Source organism: Pongo pygmaeus, chromosome X, assembly GCF_028885625.2.
Source record: "Pongo pygmaeus isolate AG05252 chromosome X, NHGRI_mPonPyg2-v2.0_pri, whole genome shotgun sequence".
Lineage (NCBI taxonomy): Eukaryota > Metazoa > Chordata > Mammalia > Primates > Hominidae > Pongo > Pongo pygmaeus.
In genome coordinates this window covers 125,295,452-125,317,593 of record NC_072396.2, presented here as the reverse complement: position 1 = coordinate 125,317,593, position 22,142 = coordinate 125,295,452, and the positions used below count along the sequence as shown (strand labels likewise).

At 39.5% G+C, this 22,142-nt stretch overlaps 1 long non-coding RNA gene across 1 annotated transcript in view; it reads right to left on the bottom strand.

Moving 5' to 3' along the window:
- Positions 1-21,211, bottom strand: part of LOC129025451 (uncharacterized) — a 37,440-nt gene extending 16,229 nt beyond the window's left edge. Inside the window, exons 1-2 of the long non-coding RNA XR_008497217.1 lie at positions 21,097-21,211; positions 8,686-8,781 (exon numbers count right to left, since the gene is read on the bottom strand). This is a non-coding gene — a long non-coding RNA (uncharacterized LOC129025451). The remainder of the gene's footprint in view (positions 1-8,685; positions 8,782-21,096) is intronic.
- Positions 21,212-22,142: the final 931 nt, after the last annotated feature.

Genomic DNA, 22,142 nt, shown 5'->3' with positions numbered 1-22,142 from the left:
AACAACAGACAAATGGATAAACAAAATAAGATACATACGATGGAATATTATTCAGCCATAAGAAAGAATAGTATTTTAATATATGTTATAACATGTATGGATCTTGAAATCATTATGCTTAGTGAAATAAGTGATACACAGAAGGACAATATTTTGTCATTCTACTTGTATGAAATACCTAGAATATGCAGATTAATAGGGACAGAAAGTATAAGACAGGTTATCAGTATCTGAGGGAAGGTGGAAAGGAAGAGTTATTTAATGGGTACAGAGTTTTTGTTGGAAATGTTGAAAAAGTCTGGGGTTTAGATAGTGGTGACAGCTATACGTAGTGAATGTATTTAATGGCACTGAATTGTACACTTATGAATGGTTAAAATAATATTGTTACATATATTTTACCACAATATAAAAAAGAACTCTGGGTTTGAATTTTGGCTCCACCACTAACTATATGACTTTAAATGAGTCATTCAATCTTTTGGCATCTCTCATAAAAGTATCAAGGTAGTCAAGCTCTCTAAACATTAATTTCATCATCTGTAAAATGAAAATATTGCCAGTGCCTATTCCTGAAACATAATTGTAAAAATTAAATTGGCTGTATGTAAGGAACATAGTAAAATATCTGGAACAGATAAGTCCTCAATAAAAGTTAGGTACTTGTGTGAGGAGTATTATTTCTTACGGTAAGAAATAATGCATTAATTATAAGGGATATCAAATAATGCTGTCTCAGCATGTATTCTTCTATGAAATACTATATAGCAGGTATAAGTAAAGTTTTTCTGTAAATAGCTAGATATAAGTAAATATTTTAGGTTTCACAGGTCATACAGTCTCTGTTACAACTACTTAACTCTACCATTGTAGCATGAAATTAGCCACAGACAATACAGAAATGAATGGGTGACTGTGGTCCAATAAAACTTTATTCAAAAACAGGTGGCACCCAGGATTGATTCACAGACTGTAGTTTGCTAACTCAATGCTAAACATACGGTTTTCATTAAAAAACTTACACATTTTTTAAAATTCAGACATACTTTTGTTTCCTGCTAAATGGATTGCTTTGAAGAATCCTATCTCCCCCTTAAAACAAATGGTTAACTTTAGAGAATTTAATGATTGCTTTTTCCCTGCTACACACATAAGCTGATGCTTTACCAGATATGCCCAAAAGGCCAGATGCGAATTTTGAAACTACACCTAGATCCCTTGGTCACATTTTGCTGGGATCTGCCTATCTGTGGAAATAATATTTACTTCTTCCACTGTATTGCTATGGAAATTATTATCTGTTAAATGCTTGAAAGATGTAAAACTTAAGTATTATTACATAGTTCTGCAGCCAGGATCCTTTATTATACTTTTTTGTTAGTACATAATTAAGTAAAATGCAATACATTTAATCTCATTTAGTTATTTCTCTTTTGTTGTATCAGTGTATTAATATCTGTAAATGGCCATGAAAACAAAAATGAAAACCTGAATTCCCCTACAATTATAAAGGCAGACAATTAAGGATTCAGCCTTGACCCACAATTACCAAAGGTAACCACTAAAATGTATGGTTCCAGTAAGGAAGTGTCTTTCTACAGTTTTACTAAAGGATTCCCCTCAAGAACTCCCCTGTAAACCAGATCTAAAACACACTCCTTCCTCTAGCACATCCTACTCAGAAACTCTGCACTATATTTTTAAACACAAAATGCTTCATGAATCTGAACTGACTGAATTAAAATCAGAATCCCTATAGTATTTCTCAGAAATCCATAATACACCAAAAGCTACCTCACCTGCCATTTCTCATTTAGGGGAAAACAGTATCTCCTTCATTAGTATAGTGCTGAGTATCCCCACCTGCCATTAAGCGGGAAACAGACAAGCTGTACTGTTCACATCGCTGAGGGAAGACAGCCTCTCCCAGGAAACTTTGTCCCTCTTTTCTCCACAGCCCCTTGGCATTTGTGACTATAGTTTGAAATAAAGTTTAAACCCTATTACAATAAATTGAGGAGCTGTCCAGAGTTTGTGTGTATTGATCTGCTCCACTTCAAGCTGCTTAATAGATAAAAAACAAACACACAAACAACTCAAGGCCGGGCATGGTGGCTCATACCTGTAATCCTAGCACTTTGGGAGGCCGAGGCAGGCGGATTGCCTAAGCTCAGGAGTTTGAGACCAGATTGGCTAACACGGTGAAACCCCGTCTCTACTAAAATACAAACAAATAGCCGGGCATGGTGGCAGATGCCTGTCATATCAGCTACTCGGGAGGCTGAGGCAGGAGAATTGCTTGAACCCGGGAAGCGGATGTTGCAGTGAGCTGAGATCGCGCCACTGCACTGCACTACAGCCTGGGCGACCGAGTGAGTCTCCATCTCAAAAAAAAAAAAAAAAAAAAAAAAAAAAAAAAAAACTGGGGTATGCTTGCTTTGTTTTAAAAGAGATCAATCACAGGATTTTTATAATAGCTCCATAAGAACACGTTAAAAATAATTCATTTGAGAAAAAAAATTGGTATTCACCAGTTAACTTCTCAGGAACATTTCTACTGTGTCAGTCTAAATTTATCTGGTAACTGAGATACATCACAGATTGTACAAAAATTAGGACATTGGCTAGCACTGGGGAGACTCTGAGTATTCTCATGGTATTTCCTGCAGAAGGACATGACTTCTTAGTGAAATTGATTCCTGTTTCAAACACCCTGAAATGATGTTTATCTTTGAGTAGTTATTGAACCTTTATACAGTAGAACTTGCACACCTACCGAGAAATTCTGTCGTACCTGTGTGGAGATTTTCTCTTGTGTATTGACAGAGCACGGTGATTTTTTAAAAAAAAGACTTAACATATTTCCTGTTCCTCCTATTAGATTATAATGCCCCAAAACAACCATCTTGACTCCTGTCTGTTCTAGGCATCAACCACCACTTAATAAACAGTCTCTATTAGAGGACTTCATTGTAGAAGACGGTCAAGTGGGGAACAATAACCCCAACACTGAGGTGGTTGCTGACACCAAAATGAAGTCCTAAGGCTTAACATGATCCTCGCGTGGTAAATTTGGCAAAGCAAGGGCAAAAAGCTTTGGATTTCATCCGTTGTGTTCTATTTCCTTGTTGAGTGGCCTTGGAAAATTTATTTAAGCTCTCTGAATCTCAGATTTCTCGTCTGTATAATCAGGATAATATATACCAGCTACCACCCAGGGCAGGTATAAAGGAAGCACTGACCCACGTGGGTCTCAATACATAGTAGTTATTCTTATTCCAATGTTTTGAAAATATTTTTACCAAAAGAGAGAGGAAAAAAAAAAAGAATTTACGTGTCCTAAAAATCCTCCTAATCCACCAAAAGAGAGAGAAAAAAAAAGAGTTTACATGTCCTAAAAATCCTCCTAATCAGAACCTTTCATGCTTTCCTTCTTCCTACATACCAGCATTCAGGTTAATAGAGGTTTCCTTATGAAAAGTGCAGAAAAGAATGAAAGTAGTTGAGAAGCAGCTGGCTTCTCTCAACTGACTGACTTAGGTAAAAAATGCAATACCATTTTTTTTGCAGCGGTTATAACAATTCCCTTATTTTCCAATCCTCAGTTTGCAAACAGTGATTTAAAAAAATACAGTTATCTTTCCTTTAATGCAGCTCTCTATGGATTCTTTAGTTATTTCTCATGTATTCAAGACAGGCTGGGCCAATCAGATATTAGATGGGCTCTAAGCTTCTTCCCTGACTTGATCCTGGCTCCCTTAGCTCGCAGACTAGACAGTAGTCAGAGCAACAAAAGGTGTTAACTCCAAATAGAAAAATGTGAAATTTTGTTTAACAGCACCAAGTAAGGTTTATAGTTAGATTGAACCCTCAATAAAATGGAGCCTGCTTTGAAAGATTAATTTATCTTTGTTATCCATCCCTCATGTTAGTCAAAACATGATGACACATCTCTTCCTCCTGTCTAACGTGAGTCTAGAGAAACAATATTTAGTCATGCTTATGAAATAAGAAAATAACAGAAAACTGAGGATAGGGTGGGGAGGAGGTAGCTTGGTTCCTAATATAATCTGCATTATATTAAGGAGTCCTCAACCAAGAAATGATTATATACTTCTAAGAATACTTCTTAAATTCTTTAAAAATCTCACTACATTTGAATCTGACACACCAGATACCATCGCTTTCCAAGTATTTCATCAGTGTTTTTCATCTGTCATGGAACACTGAAATTTGATGAATTTTAAATGAGAGACTATATGGAACTACCAGCAGACAGTAGATAAAATAGCATCTTTTACCCCAACTCTGTCTCCGCATTGTCTTGAAAAAAATATTTGAAGAGCTCTTACCGAAGTTTGCTTTCCTCATAGAAACAAGAGAGTTCTTTATTTAACAAAACTATGCTTCTCAATATAGTGATAATACCTTTTGCCTGAGTCTGAAAGGGCAAAATAGGAAAATATCTAGAGGTGATTTTAGACTACATACCAAGGTTCACTCTGTGATTTTAAAAGGTTCAAATTTTGTTCCAATTTCTGCATTACAAGATTCTGTCATCTTATAATCCTCTGTCTTCATTTTAGAGTAATTTCTCAGGAAAAATGTTGCATACTAGGAAGCTTATTCAACCAGCCAAGAGAATAACATAGATGTTTTCCCTTCTCTTGATGAGGAGATGTGGAATTTTAGTGTTCTGACAGGTCTAATGGTTGAGTCTCTTGGGTTTTTCAGGTTAAATCAGAAGGCAAAGTAGCACATACAAGAGGGCCACCTGAAGGAGGGCATTAAGTCACTGATGATAGAAATAGCTATGGTGAAAAGTTAGAGGTTTTCTTTCTGACGGCTCTGTTCTGTTCCATTGATCTATATCTCTGTTTTGGTACCAGTACCATGCTGTTTTGGTTACTGTAGCCTTGTAGTATAGTTTGAAGTCAGGTAGTGTGATGCCTCCAGCTTTGTTCTTTTGGCTTAGGATTGACTTGGCGATGCGGGCTCTTTTTTGGTTCCATATGAACTTTAAAGTCGTTTTTTCCAATTCTGTGAAGAAAGTCATTGGTAACTTGATGGGGATGGCATTGAATCTGTAAATTACCTTGGGAAGGATGGTCATTTTCACGATATTGATTCTTCCTACCCATGAGCATGGAATGTTCTTCCATTTGTTTGTATCCTCTTTTATTTCCTTGAGCAGTGGTTTGTAGTTCTCCTTGAAGAGGTCCTTCACATCCCTAGTAAGTTGGATTCCTAGGTATTTTATTCTCTTTGAAGCAATTGTGAATGGGAGTTCACTCATGATTTGGCTCTCTGTTTGTCTGTTATTGATGTATAAGAATGCTTGTGATTTTTGTACATTGATTTTGTATCCTGAGACTTTGCTGAAGTTGCTTATCAGCTTAAGGAGATTTTGGGCTGAGACAATGGGGTTTTCTAGATATACTATCATGTCATCTGCAAACAGGGACAATTTGACTTCCTCTTTTCCTAATTGAATACCCTTTATTTCCTTCTCTTGCCTAATTGCCCTGGCCAGAACTTCCAACACTATGTTGAACAGAAGTAGTGAGAGAGGGCATCCCTGTCTTGTGCCAGTTTTCAAAGGGAATGCTTCCAGTTTTTGCCCATTCAGTATGATATTGGCTGTGGGTTTGTCATAAATAGCTCTTATTATTTTGAGATACGTCCCATCAATACCTAATTTATTGAGAGTTTTTAGCATGAAGCATTGTTGAATTTTGTCAAAGGCCTTTTCTGCATCTATTGAGATAATCATGTGGTTTTTGTCTTTGGTTCTGTTTATATGCTGGATTACATTTATTGATTTGCGTATATTGAACCAGCCTTGCATCCCAGGGATGAAACCCACTTGATCATGGTGGATAAGCTTTTTGATGTGCTACTGGATTCTGTTTGCCAGTATTTTATTGAGGATTTTTGCATCAATGTTCATCAAGGATATTGGTCTAAAATTCTCTTTTTTTGTTGTGTCTCTGCCAGGCTTTGGTATCAGGATGATGCTGGCCTCATAAAATGAGTTAGGGAGGATTCCCTCTTTTTCCATATCTACAACTATCTGATCTTTGACAAACCTGACAAAAACAAGAAATGGGGAAAGGATTCCCTATTTAATAAATGGTGCTGGGAAAACTGGCTAGCCATATGTAGAAAGCTGAAACTGGATCCCTTCCTTACACCTTATACAAAAATCAATTCAAGATGGATTAAAGACTTAAATGTTAGACCTAAAACCATAAAAACCCTAGAAGAAAACCTAGGCATTACCATTCAGGACATAGGCATGGGCAAGGACTTCATGTCTAAAACACCAAAAGCAATGGCAACAAAAGCCAAAATTGACAAATGGGATCTCATTAAACTAAAGAGCTTCTGCACAGCAAAGGAAACTACCATCAGAGTGAACAGGCAACCTACAAAATGGGAGAAAATTTTCGCAACCTACTCATCTGACAAAGGGCTAATATCCAGAATCTACAATGAACTCCAACAAATTTACAAGAAAAAAACAAACAACCCCATCAAAAAGTGGGCAAAGGACATGAACAGACACTTCTCAAAAGAAGACATTTATGCAGCCAAAAAACACATGAAAAAATGCTCACCATCACTGGCCATCAGAGAAATGCAAATCAAAACCACAATGAGATACCATCTCACACCAGTTAGAATGGCATTCATTAAAAACTCAGGAAACAACAGGTGCTGGAGAGGATGTGGAGAAATAGGAACACTTTTACACTGTTGGTGGGACTGTAAACTAGTTCAACCCTTGTGGAAGTCAGTGTGGCGATTCCTCAGGGATCTAGAACTAGAAATTCCATTTGACCCACCCATCCCATTACTGGGTATATACCCAAAAGACTATAAATCATGCTGCTATAAAGTCACATGCACACGTATGTTTATTGCCGCATTATTCACAATAGCAAAGACTTGGAACCAACCCAAATGTCCAACAATGATAGACTGGATTAAGAAAATGTGGCACATATACACCATGGAATACTATGCAGCCATAAAAAATGATGAGTTCATGTCCTTTGTAGGGACATGGATGAAATTGGAAATCATCATTCTCAGTAAACTATCGCAAGAACAAAAAACCAAACACCGCATATTCTCACTCATAGGTGGGAATTGAACAATGAGAACACATGGACACAGGAAGGGGAACATCACACTTCGGGGACTGTTGTGAGGTGGGGGGAGGGGGGAGGGATAGCATTGGGAGATATACCTAATGCTAGATGACGAGTTGGTGGGTGCAGTGCACCAGCATGGCACACGTATACATATGTAACTTACCTGCACGTTGCGCACATGTACCATAGAGCCTAAAGTATAATAATAATAATAATAATAATAATAATAATAATAATAAAAAGAAAAAAAAACACAATGTGATAAGTGCTAAAAAAAAAAAAAAAAGAAAAGAAAAGTTAGAGGTTTTCTAAGGAGTAGGGATCCAAAGCTCAAATAAGTCAGACCTGAGACATAGTAAGTACTCAGTAAGTGGTGTGTGTACAGAAGAGACCACTCACTACTAGAGCCAAGTTTTAACAATTTGAAAGAACACATTTAATATTAATAAAAACTAAGAAAATATATATATGAAGACTTGCTTGATAGCCATCGCTCAGAAAATTGTATTTCCCCACATGTATTTTAGTCACAATTTTAAAAATTGTAAGAAATTTCGTGTCATTAAAAAGCTCCTTATTCTCTTTTGGATATTTTGAAATATACAATAGTCAATCATTACACATTGCATAAATGTATCAAAATGTCACATGTACTCCAAAAATATGTACATCTATTGTGTATCAATAAAAACTTTTTGAGAGAAAAACCTTTATGAAAACCCTCCCTTATAATGAGCCAAAATTTGCTATCTTTATAACTTTTACATATGGGGTTACATATGAATCCTAGCTCAGTCCTTCAGTCCAAAGAAAGCAAGCCCACTTCCACCTCCTCATGACATTTTGATGCTTAAATATTTAAAGACAGTTATCTCATCTCTATAAGCCTTCTCACTGTAGGTGAAACAACCTTACTTCTTTCAACCATTTTTCTGTATGACATGGTTTTTAGAGATTATTTATCAGACACATTGATTTTGTTCCATAAGGAGTTCTGAAAACATTAAGGTCCATATTATTAAGAGCTTCTTATGTTAATAAAGAGAATATTTTAAATAAAAGACGTGTGTATCAGAAATTTCTCAAAGAACTTAAAACAGAGCTACCATTCGACCCAACAATCCTATTACTGGGTATATACCCAAAGAAAAATAGATCATTCTTATCAAAAAGACACATGCACTTGTATATGTATCGCTGCACTATTCACAATAGCAAAGAAATGGAATCAACCCAGGTGCCCATCAATGGTAGCTTGCATAAAGAAAATGTGGTATATATGTACCATGCAATACTATGTAATTATTAAAAAAATGGAATAATGTCTTTTGCAGCAACATGGATGGAACTGGAGGCCATAATCCTAAGCAAATTAATGCAGGAACAGAAAACCAAATACCACACGTTCTCACTTAGAAGTGGGAGCTAAACATTTAGCACACATGGACATAAATATGGGACCAATAGACACTGTGGACTACTGGAGAGTGGAGGGAGGAGGGGTGGGTTAAAAAAAACTACTTACCAGATATGCTCACTACCTGGGTGGTGGGATCCATACTCCAAACCTCAGCATCACGCAATGTTCCCATGTAACAAACCTGCACATGTATCCCTGTATCTAAAATAAAAGTTGAAATTAAAAAAAGACATATGTAAGCATTTTGATATCTGCTTCAAGCTTTATGAATCACATGACTTACAACTGTCTTCTACCACCTGATGGCGAGAAGTGTTTGAAAATTACAGGGTCAGCTACTAAAAAGTAAATAAAATGTTGAAACAATTAAACATATAGAAATGTTGAAAAAATTAAAACTACAATCTCAGGCTGACACCTTTCTGACATCACCCAACCTTTGCACAGGTTTGTGCCCTAAATTTCCAATTTAATTATCAGTGGTTTTCAAACTTATCAAAATGCCAGGGCAACCTTTTCTTCAGTTAGGGTCAATATACTGTACTAGTTAAGGGCACTGTCTGAGCTCAAATCCCAGTTTTACCACTTCCTAGCTGTGCAATCTTGAACAAGTTACTTAACCTCTCTGTGTTTTAACTTATGGAAAATGAGGATAAGAACGTCTACCCCACAGGTTTTTTGAGAATTGAAGGATACAGGCCAGGCGCGGTGGCTTATGCCTATAATCCTGGCACTTTGGGAGGCCGAGGTGGGTGGATCATCTGAGGTTGAGAGTTCGAGACCAGCCTGACCAACATGGAGAAACCCCATCTCTACTAAAAATACAAAATTAGCCAGGTGTAGTGGCACATGCCTGTAATCCCAGCTACTCGGGAGGCTGAGGCAGGAGAATTGCTTGAACCCGGGAGGCGGAGGTTGCGGTGAGCCAAGATCGCACCATTGTACTCTAGCCTGGGCAACAAGAGTGAAACTCTGTCGCAAAAAAAAAAAAAAAGAAAGAAAAGAAAAAAGAAACAAAAGAATTAAAGGAGATAATATGAGGTGTTGAGAACAATATCTGGCATAAAGTTAAGTATTATGTAGGTGCTTGCTATTATTATAATTCAAATAAAAAATTTACCAGGAAATTGAATGTATGCATAAAAGAGAAAAAAGTGGCCCTGCTCTATTTGAAGAAAACGTGCTATAGTCCAAACTACACCACAACCCAACCCACCCCATCCCTGCAATCTGCACTAAATGATTTTACATCTTGGGGTTAAAGAATCATGTCAATAGAAATTCTAGTCAAGAATAAATCATCTGCTACTAATACCACAGAATGAGTTAATTTATCCTGGAAGGGTCAGTCACCTTGGAAGGTAGAGAGTGGGGCTCTAATATTAAAAAAAAAAAAACTGAACAAGTTGTTACACACACACACACATACACACACACGGATAAAAGGAAGAATCCATCTGGAACATGGTTGAACACCCAGTCAGAACAGGTCTGCAGAGAAGCACTGTAGGGAAAGAATGCTGCAGCTGAGAATGATGATAGATAACAATCATTGAGGGGTTACAATATGTTAAGCAAAAGTTCTTTATATGTGTTTACTTGTCAAGACTCACAACAAATCTATGGGGTAAAGGTTTTTATCATCCTTTATCAGCCCATTTTATAGATGTGGATAATAGGCACAGAGTGACTAAATAACTTGCCCAAAGTTATATAGCTGGCAAATGGCTGAACTGAAATTCAAACACTGACACTATTAGTCACACACAAACCCAACATCAGTCAATATCCTGAAGGAGACCAAGGCAGGACGAGACACAAATCACTGAGAACACCCAATTGTGCTCAGTACTACTCTGGTCTTACGTAACAAAGTCATCATACATGTGCGAACTCTGGAACCAGACAGATCTATGTTCAAATTCTTGTTCCATTGCTTACAAACTGTGGCTGTGTGATCTTGAGCAAGACACTGAATTACTCTGGGCCCCAAGTTGCTCAATGTTGTCTTGACAAGTAGACATCGTGGGTACAAATCACCTAGCACCTTTTCACATAGCAAGCTTTCAAAAAACAATAACATTATTGTTGATACTCTTAATAGTTCAAATTGTGGTATCCATTACCTACCTCCCATCCCAATTTAGAAATTAACATCATCCCCATAGCACAGAAAAGGACACAAATAGACTAAGTAATTTACACAGAACTGACAGCAGGTCAGCCTAGGGCAGGAAGTCAAATCCAAAATTTCCCAGTGTCCAATATAATCATTGGCAACTTTCAGCTACCTCTGCCAAATTCTCAAATTGTTCCTCTTCCTAAGTCTGTCTTTCTCACCCAAAGAAGAACGTGAGCACTTGTAACCAATGTCAGATTAAGATTAGAAAGATTTTCTGAGTGACAGGACGATCCTCTTGCATTTTCTGGAGGAGATTGGTTCCTGCCAACCAACTGGCAGGAAAAAAAGGGTGACAGCAAGCCGCATAAGTACAAGTATCAGTGGGTGGAGAATGTCAGAAACAAAGAAAACTCTTTAAAATGTTAAATGCAAACTCATTTACTGGTGGCCACAGATAAGATGGCAGAGTTTACCACTGACAGGGACTGTGACAGTGATGAATGAAACCATTCTGGAACTGTGAAGGAAAGTGGCCTGCTGTGAAGAGGGGCAGACATCTGAAGAGGAGCGGGAGGATGCTGTAGGCGGAGGAACAGGAAGAGAACCAGAACTAGTTATGTGTGGGCTGAGGCATTTTCAGTGGCAGAACAAAAAATATAGAAATAATGTTGCTTCTGGTACTTAAAAACCCCAGGCAGGCATCAATTCCCACCCACCCCTAGTCCCCCACACTAAAATCAGGGATGCTATGGCTTCAAAGGGAGAATGAGGGGGAAGGGATAAATGGGTAAGATGCATTTCTACAAATGAAATTAAAGAAAGTCAGTTATCAAATTCCAAAAGGAAGAAAAGGATCCCAAGACAGGGCCGGTACAATGGATGATGTAATCAGCGAACACACAAACGACTATCTCTCAGCACTTAAGGACTATTATAGAAGGACTAGAGGAGTTGGAAAGTCATTGTTCTGAGTTCTTTTCACTTCTCAGTTAAAAGACAACGTGCTGCCAGAAATAAACCCAGTCTGAGTCATAAGTGAAATTGAAAGAAAGTGTTGAAATGAAAGGTGAGTTATGGAAATGGGTTTATTTCTCATAAATGAAAACAAAGAATTTTGGTTCACCACATTTCTTTAAAAACTATTGGGGAGAAAGAGAACTCTGCACACTACTTTTTTAAATATTTGCTATTTTAGTGAATATAACCATGTGTTTTAAGTTCACTTTCCCTCAACATAGCTTCAGTATTCATGTTCCTCAAGCAAAGTTGCATTATGTCCTCTGAAATACTCTCATGCACACTGCAAGCATCTATTTGGCTCCTACTGGGTGATAAACATGGATAGTTGGAGAGACCACATCAACAGGCATGAAGCTCGTAAATCCTAATTAAAAGGTGAAGTCACCACTGTAGGCAAGTTAAAAATAAAAGAGGCCCTAAGGCTGAATGTCAAACATAAGAGAAGGCAACTCTAAAAACCAAGATAATTTTCATTGACTAGAGTGGTCATGGAACATGTAAGAGAAGATGAGCCTTTAGGAATAGGTCAGATTTCTAGAGGGAGGGGAAAAAAAGGAGAAAGTCTATTTCAAGATGTGAAGGTCCTTCTACCACAAAATTTTCTTTTTGACTGCAAAATTCCTATCTTGCCAATTTAAAAGAAAAATATCCAAAAGTCCAAGTTTCCTAGGCTTTTCAAAACTCCTTTTAATAGCTTTATTATCTGCCATTTTTCACCTTTTTAAAATTCAAAAATCCATTTCTTGGCTCTTAATGTTTTGTTAACTTAAGTAGTACTCAAATCTAAGCATGTATCTGAATCTTGTGTTTAGCTTATTAAACAGGCAGCTGCTATATGGTCTCTGATTTCAGCCCAAGCAGGTACCTCTCTGGGTGAATTCTGTGGCAGATTTTCAAGGAGGGCCAGATTTTTAGAAACACTGGTACTATTCCTATTAATAAAAATGTACCCCATAATGTAAGCCTCTTGATAGCACTAAGCCAGAAGGAACTTGGAGAACAAAAATATAGATATTTAAGATGTGACTCCACATCATCCTCACCACCACCCCTAACCTCCAGCTGTTTTATTCCATGAAATACAGAACAACCGAGTTACAAAAATTATCCCCCACCCCCCAAAAATTTGGATACATGCACATACATATGTAAATACATACATAATTTATAACATAAAGAACATCAAGCTGATATTAAAACGTTGGCTCAGGTTAACTCAAAACCTACAAAGTTTACACGGATTCAAAGTCCAGCAGAAAAATGTACCCTCTCATCCCAGCCAGGCTAGATGTCTTATCCTAAGCAGCGACCTCAGGGCTATCAATCTAGTAGCAAATAATAAAAGAAAAATATAGCTCTAAATATGCAAAACCCAATGCATCACATCTTGAATAGCAGAAGCCAGGGATCCATTTCCACCTCCCCTGAGGTTAGAGAAAATAGCTCAGCATTTAACTCATACTTCCTAGGATGCCCAAATAAAGCACAGCTCTGAGCAAGGCACTGACAATCCATTGTCTACGCTATAGAATAAAATGCCTACCTCTTAATCTGACAGTCAAATGCCTCCTTCATGAGATCCCCAAACAATCTGAAAAACCATATCTACTGTTATTTCCACATCCTATACTCCTATCACACTAGACTATTCCCATTCATTGTACAGACCTGTCCTGGGCTTTTTCCCCTTTGGCATTTAACATGCTAGTAGTCCCTCCACCCAGAATGCCCACAATTTTTGCCCTTTTCATCTATCTTCAGGTGCCTCCATGAAGACTTCTCTAGCCTCTAGCCAAGAGTAATCTTCCTCTCATTAATGCTTCCACCACATTTGGTAGCTCTCTTATAATGCTTAGTGCATTCTGCCTGCTTTATACATGGTCGTGTACATCTCCTGTCTTGCCTATTAAATTTTAAGCCCCTCGAAGGCAGATGCCATGCCTTATTCTCCAAAGCACCTGATGGAGCAGTTTACTAGATTAGTGAATTTTTCCTGCTGGCACAGAAAGGGTTAAGCACAGACTGCTGTGATAACTGACAGATGGTCTGAGAAAACTCTTTCCATTAGTAAAACTGGCATTCCTCCAATAAGGAAAGACTGGATCTGGCTAATTAAAGCACATTTTTCTCTGGATACTATAAGATGTGATTCCTTCATTTTCTTCTCATTTTTCAATAAGAAGCATTTGAAATTTCTGAGAAATGATAGTGTGATAAAAGCAACCAAGTTTGATGGTCCAAGCTGTTCCCCATCTATCCTTCACTTCCTTTGCACTAGATTTTATTTAAGCCTCAGACTTATAGTTAAGAGAGCACTCTGGGATGTAAGGTACAGGACAACCAATCTTGATTGCACTATATTAAAGTGTTGCTCTCCATTCTGGTTTAGGCATAATGTAAAAAGAGAACCCCCACATTGATCAGCAGATTTAGTCAAGAAACCCCCCTCCCCACAAGGCTCTCCCATATTATAGAGCCTTCTGGGGAGTCCCAGCCAAGTTAAAAACAGTCTCTCTCTTCAAGGAGTTCACACTCTAGCTAGAGCCCCAGTATCAACACACCCACATGTTTTTTCTTAAGAGACAAATTAACTGACTATTGACAGATCACCATGGTGCTCTGTGGGCATTGAGTACCAAGCTGACCCTAAGAAAGCACAGGCTTAATGGACAGCTGCCTACACCATGTGGTACAAGGGCCAAGGAAACTATGTCTCTATGTCAGCCTGCCTCAGTTTCCGAAATTCCATTGTTCCCTAGAGGTAAGGCATTAAGGACATCCATTGCAAATGCAAACATTTCATAGAGCCAGGAGTTTAATGAATAATTGCATAAGAACTTTTCACAAATACGTAAGCCAATGAGAGAGCAGGCATCTGTTGAACAGGAAGAAAGCTCAAACCTGCTTCTGACAGGCACTTAAGACCACTGCCTTTGCTCTCTCTATACCACTTACCACCATTTGAAATATTCTCGGTGCCCTTAGCTTCCCCCTCAAGGAGCTCTGTTTAGTGAGGAAGAGAAATATGTAAATACATAATTTTAATATAATGGGGTAAGAGACAGATATAGAGGTATTCATAGATCCCATGGAACTGAAGGAATTGGAAGTGCTATCTGAGCTGTATCTTGAAGTATGGACAGAAATTAGCAAATAAAGGTAGAAACAGTATCTCAGGAAGAGTGATTTGCATGGGCAAGGACATGAGGAAGCCTTTTGTGTGTAAGTATGTAGTAGGGAAGAAGAGTCACTGAAGGGTCGAAAGACCTGTACGCCATTCGCTATTACCATAGCATCAAGTGGGAGGCAGAAAGTAAGAGAAGGTGAGACTGATCATGGCAAGAGACAGATCATGCAAGCCTTTATCCATCATGACAACGAGCTTGAATGGACTTGATGCTCATGTCAATAGGGAACATTAAAGAGGAAAATGAGACAATCAGATTTTTGTTTAGGAAGATCAATGGTGGCTGTGTGAAAAGTGGATTAAAGAGAGACAGGACTAAAAGTAGGAAGTGCAATTAACAGGCTGGCTCAATAATTTTCTCTTTGCCTTTCTCCCTGTCCTTTCTCTCCTCCCACACTCCCCCTTCTTCTTTTTCTATCTTCTTCTGCCTTCTCACCAGTCAGTGCCTCAGGCCTGCCCTTAGTCCCTGGTGGAAGTGCAGGCAGGTCTCCAAGTTGGAGGGAGAAGTTTCCAAGGCTGGGTATTTTTCTTCATGGAAAAAATTCAACCAACTTGATATCTAGATGCCACCCACAATGATAGCTATAGGGAGAGCTACAGAGAAAGTAGCAAAATTACTATCTCATCAGAATGTGACTTTGACCTGAAAAAGCTCTTGAAGACGCTCCTTGGATGCCTGCTCTATTCAGTGTGGCAAAAAAAAAGGAGTTCAAATAACTTCTACTATTTGACTGGAGTGATAAAAAAGTTTAGAACTGAGGCAAATCCATGTTCTGTGTTCATTTACCACAGAAGCCCTACTTTCATTTCCTCCTCTATTTTGCAAAGCACTAATAAATGCTTCACTTTTTCCTTAATAATTCCTTGTCTCTCCTTTTGTTCCAGCAAGCCGCCTGCAAGCAACCCACTGTTTAACTTGTGCACTTTCCTATAATTGATTTTTCACCTTAGATATCATCTTTAACCACAAAATATCTGAGAAAAATAGCCCAGGCTGAAGGTTAACACTTTCAATCTAAGTAATACCATCACCCGATGATGATCAAAAGGATAATCTTAAAGTGAAGTGGACCTTGGTCCCAGCTCAGTGGACCTGGAGGCATTTCCATCTTACCCTCAAATAAGAGGCTCCAGTGTCTGTCCTTCAGGCTGACCAAACTTAATATAGTGCTTCCCCCAAATAACATAAGCCTCAGGCACAGGGCCACTCAAGGCAGAGAAGCCTCAGGTTATGTGATATCATTCTTTCACCTTCACCAATCCTTAGACAGATGGAATCTATTATACTAGGCACATTGAACATGTCTTACCAGATTGTATTAGTGAGGCTGCAAAAGCTAGGAATGAGAGCGGTTATCTGGATTCCTGTGGAGACAAAAAGCCAACTCGAAACAGTCTCTAGGAAAGTTAGTGAAGCCCAGAGTCCAGTCTTTACTCCAATAAACATTTAATTAGCATTTCTTGAGTGCTCAGTAGTGTGCTAAACAGGAGCCCACTTGGGCCCTCAGGTGATTACAATCTAGCTGATCTGGGAGACAAAGCCCATCTATAATAAAATAGCTAAAACCTAATTGCCAATCAACTCAAAAGTTGCAAACAATGTGACATTAAAGCAGGCAAGATGAGATGGTGTTACAGGAAAGGCGACCCAATCCAGACCACAAGAGTAGGTTCTTGTATCTCACGCAAGAAAGAATTTAGGGCAAGTCCACAGTGCAAAGTAAAAGCAAATTTATTAAGAAAATAAAGTGGTGAGGCCAGGCACGGTGGCTCATGCCTGTAATCCCAGCACTTTGGGAGGCCGAGGCGGGCGGATCATAAGGTCAGGAGATCAAGACCATCCTGGCTAACACGGTGAAACCCCGTCTCTACCAAAAATACAAAAAATAGCCGGGCATGGTGACGGGCACCAGCTACTCAGGAGGCTGAGGCAGGAGAACGGCGTGAACCCGGGAGGCGGAGCTTGCAGTGAGCCGAGATCGCGCCACTGCACTCCAGCCTGGGCAACAGGGCGAGACTCCGTCTCAAAAACAAAAAAAAAAAAAAAAAGAAAAGAAAAGAAAGTAAAGTGGTGAAAAGACAGCTACTCCATAGACAGAGTAGGATGTTTCCAAAAGTAAGAGGAGGAATGTGTCCACTCTAGGTACAGTGCTCATATATATGGGGAGATGTGCTCTGCTACAAGGGTTTGTGATAAAGAATTAATTTTCTTAATTACTATATTTCACAAGAATCAATATTATTATCTTTAAAGCAAAATTAGGAATGCCTTTGTTCTCCAGATATCAGGATATCTGGAAACTCCAAGTCTGGGTCTGTTTAGAAAATATTATTAATTTGTTCCCTTAACCTTAAACATCTAGAGGCTAGGAATGCCTGACTTTCTGGGAATGCAGCCCAGCAAGCCCCAGCCTCATTTTCCTAGCCCCCACTCAAAACGGAGTAGCTCTGGTTCAAACGCCTCTGACAGAGACGCCCCCTCTCTTTACAAGAGGACCCTTAATCCTAAGGGTTGCAGAGGGACAAAGATCCATCTTCTGTAACTTCATCAGGCTGAATAGGGACGATGATATTCCTGCCTAACTATTAGGGTTTCTTGCGTTCAGGGTAGAGAGAAACGCAGTTAGAAAGCGTTGCTATGGTGAAGGTCATTCATAACTCCGAGTTCCTACAAAAGGTGATATATGGAAGATTAATAAGTATCCAATTTAAGAAAGCCTTGAGTGAGCTTGTCTTGCATTCCTACACAGAGAGTACAACCCCAATATATTCCACAAGAGCAAAGCAAAATAAGTAAAGTCATTCCAAGTAAACTAAACAGAAAGCCTTCCAAGAACTGGGCAGTTGTTGCAACCAAGCCGATATGGGGTCGACTGATAGCGCATCAATGGCAGATATGTGAGTGTCGAAAGCTTTCACAGCTTGGGTAATATTATGTGAATAGTCTGAAACATACATACAACATTCGGTTTTGATCAAAGCACAAGCTCCCACTGGGCTGCTGTTAAAATGTCCAAAGCCACACGGCTTTGTAAGGCTACCTGCCTAATCTGAGAAGTTTCCTCAGTTAGGAGGGTAAGGGCATGGCATGTATTATGGAAAGCTGCAGCTGTGTGCTTTGCGAAGGCTTCAACTTGTCACTCGATACTGATTGTAGTTGCCTGCAGGGAAAATATAGCCATAGGATAAAATCACCAAGATGCTTCTTTTTGTTGCCCATGGCGAGCTTTTATAATTTCCCAGTTAGATAACAGAGAGTCCAATTTGGTGAGGATATGTCCCAGGAGATAAGGGCAACCCCACTTACACCTTCTAGTCCAGTTATAAGATAAGTATGGCCAGCCATGAGTTCCACAAGCCCACAACCATCCCCAAGAAGAAGGGTAGGCACTCATTTTTGGCAAATTATCTTGCCATCCCATCCACATCTGGTCTGTTAGAAGAGTCTGATTACATTGTTAAAATAACAGCCATCCCATATCAGGGGTTCCAGTTTGGTGGTGACTATTATTGTGCCTTTCAAAACACAGAGGTGCTTTGCCTGAGACCTGCACTTGAACAGCTGTCATTCATCCAAGTTCATTATGTATAGCATAACCTAAAGTTGGGGTGGAGTTTAGCTGTTTTCTAATTAAATTAAAAAGGACCTTCTTGTCTTCTCACAGTAGGGGAAGGGGCTAAGGCCCATGTGGCTATATATAACACATGGGAAAAGACGGGCTAAACCTTTGCCCACTCAGTAAATAAGTTACTCTCTGCATGATTCCAACTTATACACAAAAGTAGAATGCCAATCCATATCTTTATGTTATCCATCCCATTCATTTCTTCTGAACAGGAGTTGGAGGTCACTGACTGGCTCACAGGAATAAACGGTATCGGTCTCTTGTCTTCCATTGGCCTGTGGGACTGCCACGTCAAGGGTTACCCGAGGCTTCTCTGGAGATATGGCTAGTTGTCCGATGGGAGCTGGGGTGGAAGGACTCGGCCCAATTACTCTTGGGCTTGCCTGGCTACTTCAGCCATCATTGGTTCAGGTGCCAATGTCTCCCTTCAGAACGCTGGGAAATCCCTCTTCCAATGACCAGTTTTCTTAGAATGTGCATGCTGATTTATGCCCAAAGCATGGTGACTCAGATGTCCAGCTCTGGACTTCCCACCTTTCAGCTTCCCTTGCTCAGGCCCAGAGCCAGGAGGACAACACCATGTGGGAGGTGAGCGTAAGGCTGCAGCCAAGAGCTGCACCTTGTGGGAGGTCCTTCTTGCTCTTTCTGCTTCTTCTGCTTTGTCCTTGTTATTAAAAATTAAAAATGCCATATCCAAAAGCTGTTCCATAGGATTCTGGGGACCCATAGCTGCTTTTTGTAGTTTCCTATGGATATTAGGGGCAGACTGGAATATAAAATGTACTCCCAAAAGGGTTTGCCCTTCCCTTGAGGCAGGATCAGTGTTAGTATATTTCCTGATTGCCTCAACTAAATGCCCTTGAAACAAAGCTGGATTCTTATCTTTACCCTGAGAAACTTCCCTAACCTTTTCATAGTTAACAGGCTTTTTTATACATTTCTCCATCCCTTCCAACAAAAAAGTGACCATATGATCTCTCTTCCCCAAGTCCTCACTGCCCCTTTGATAGTTCCACTCTGTATCTTGATCTGGAATTGCTATACCTCCTGCCTGATATATATTATGGTCCGAGTTGCAAGCCAATACCTCATCTTCATGGGCCCTAGCTGTCCCCAAAATGTATTGTTTCTCTTCCACTGTACAACACAGAGACAACAAAATGTGCAGATCCTGCCAAGGTTAATATAGGTCAGAGTTAATTTCTCAAACCTATCTATGAATTTTCCTGGATCTTCAGAGAAATTACCAACCTTTCTTTACATAGAGTCAAATCAGACCTAGAAAAGGGGACATGTACTCTCATAGGTCTTCTTCCTTATTTGCCACCTCTCTAAGTGGACAAAGATTTCCCTTTGGAGGTTGATAGGAGGCTCCACTACGAGTAGTACTCACTGGGCTAAGTTCCTCATGAGTGGTGGGTATAGAGTGGGAGTAGATGGGTAAGGAGGAGGGGACAAAGGGTTCTCAATAGAACTTTCCGGTGGACGAGAGGGAGAAAAGACCAACACATCTGAACCTTCAGAGCCAACAGAAGGAGGTTCTGCTCCACCCAAAAATGCCCGCTGAACCAGGGAAAGGGGGCTTGCATTAAAGGATCATTTAATATGTCTACTTTTTTTTCCTTTCTTTCTTCTCAACAAACATGATTCACATTATCTGAATAATGGAAGTGAGTCGAGCCATGAATCTTAGATAAACCACAACATGGACTTCGACAAATATGTCAAATAAGGCAAAGGAAATGAAGAGGATTTAGATGGGAACGACCAGAGCAAGCAGGTTTTGGACAATAGCAGAGAAGCATAGCTGGTTTGCCCGAATCCAAGAAAGAAGTGTTTTTTTTAGTGTGCAAAATGAAACAAACAGCAAGGAGAAAAGTCCCCTGATTTCCATCCTACTGCTTTGGATAACACCTAGTCGGCATAGCGGCAACAAAACATAACCACATCTGTCTAATCCTATTGCTCATAGCTGTTAAATACCAAATCTCAATCAGCAATTTTAGAGACAGAGCCTTCAATGCTTTTTGTTCCCAATGTTTCACAAGCAGATGGACAGAAATCGGGAGGCACATAGGAAAAGAGAAAGTTAAAATCTCTAAGACCAGTTAAATAAAGTCTCCTGAAAATGACAGTGAAACAGAGACAGCAACCAAGAAATTGATTCATGCAGCAAGGAGGACAATGCAGATTAATACAAAGAACATAGCCTATGGTGCTAAACCCATTTTTAGCCAAGAGGGACTTTACCGAGAGGGGCCTTTAACCCCCTAAATCTTAGAAGGGACTCTATCCCTCCTAAGTCGGGCCTCTAACCCAAGGTCAGTCAAGTGTCCTTGCCTTTTATTAAGAGGGGCCTCTAACCCACTCTGTCTTAAGAGAGGCTCTAACTCCCCTAAGTTGGGCCTCTAACCCAATCCCATTCTTTACCCAAGTACACCACCAGTTACCCAAAGTCATCCAATCAGTGCTGCGTCTATTTCCTTTGGGTTGAGGGGGTTTCTTCAGTATCATCCCTTCCATGGTTCACCAGAAATATGTTACAGGACCCCAACACTTACCCAAAGGTAGCCGTTGAGTCAGGGTTTCTGTACTACAGTCCCATCTGGGTCACCAGAAATATGTTACAGGAAAGGAGTACCGATCCAGACCCCAAGAGAGCGTTCTTGGATCTCCTGCAAGAAAGAATTTAGGGCGAGTCCACAGTGCAAAGTAAAAGCAAGTTTACTGAGAAAGTAAAGTGGTGAAAAAACAGCTACTCCATAGACAAGAGTAGGAGGTTCCTGAAAGTAAAAAGAGGAACTCATCCACCCTAGGTACAGTGCTCGTATATATGGGGAGATGTGCTGTGCTACAAGGGTTTGTGATAAAGGATTAATTTTCTTAATTAGTATATTTTGCAAGAATCAATATTATTATCTTTAAAGCAAAATTAGGAATGCTTTGTTCTCTAGATATCAGGATATCCGGACACTCCCAAGTCTGGTTCTGTTGAGTAACATTATTAATTTATTCCCTTAACCTTAAATATCTAGAGGTTAGGAATGCCAAACTTTCTGGGAATGCAGCCCAGCAGGCCCCAGCCTCATTTTCCTAGCCCTCACTCAAAATGGAGTTGCTCTGGTTTGGACGCCTCTGACAGTGGGATTCAAGAAAAGGCCTTAAAAGGGGTGATTGATTAGGGGACATTGATAAGATTTCAGGGGGAAGAAAAATGACTTTTTAAAAAGCTGCCATTTATTGGGTGCTTGCTATGTTTCAGGCATTATGCCAAGCATGGATTAATTCATTTAACCTTCACAGTATTTCCATATCCCCCATTTTACAGATGAGGATGGGAGGATCAGAGTACTTAAACTACTTGCTAAAGCTCAGATAGGCTGATATGTAGCAGGGACAGAAGTCAAACCCAAGTTTGCCTGACTATACAGCCCACATGTATTTAACCACTCTCTTGCCTTCAAAATGATCTTATGCTCCGGGGCGGAATGGCTGAGCTGAATAGAAAGACTGAGTTAGAAAAGAGGATTGGAAGGGGATTCCAAGTATCTCTCTCTTCGCTGGTATCAAGGGTTAACCTGACTCTAAAAACTCCTGAGTGCCTTCT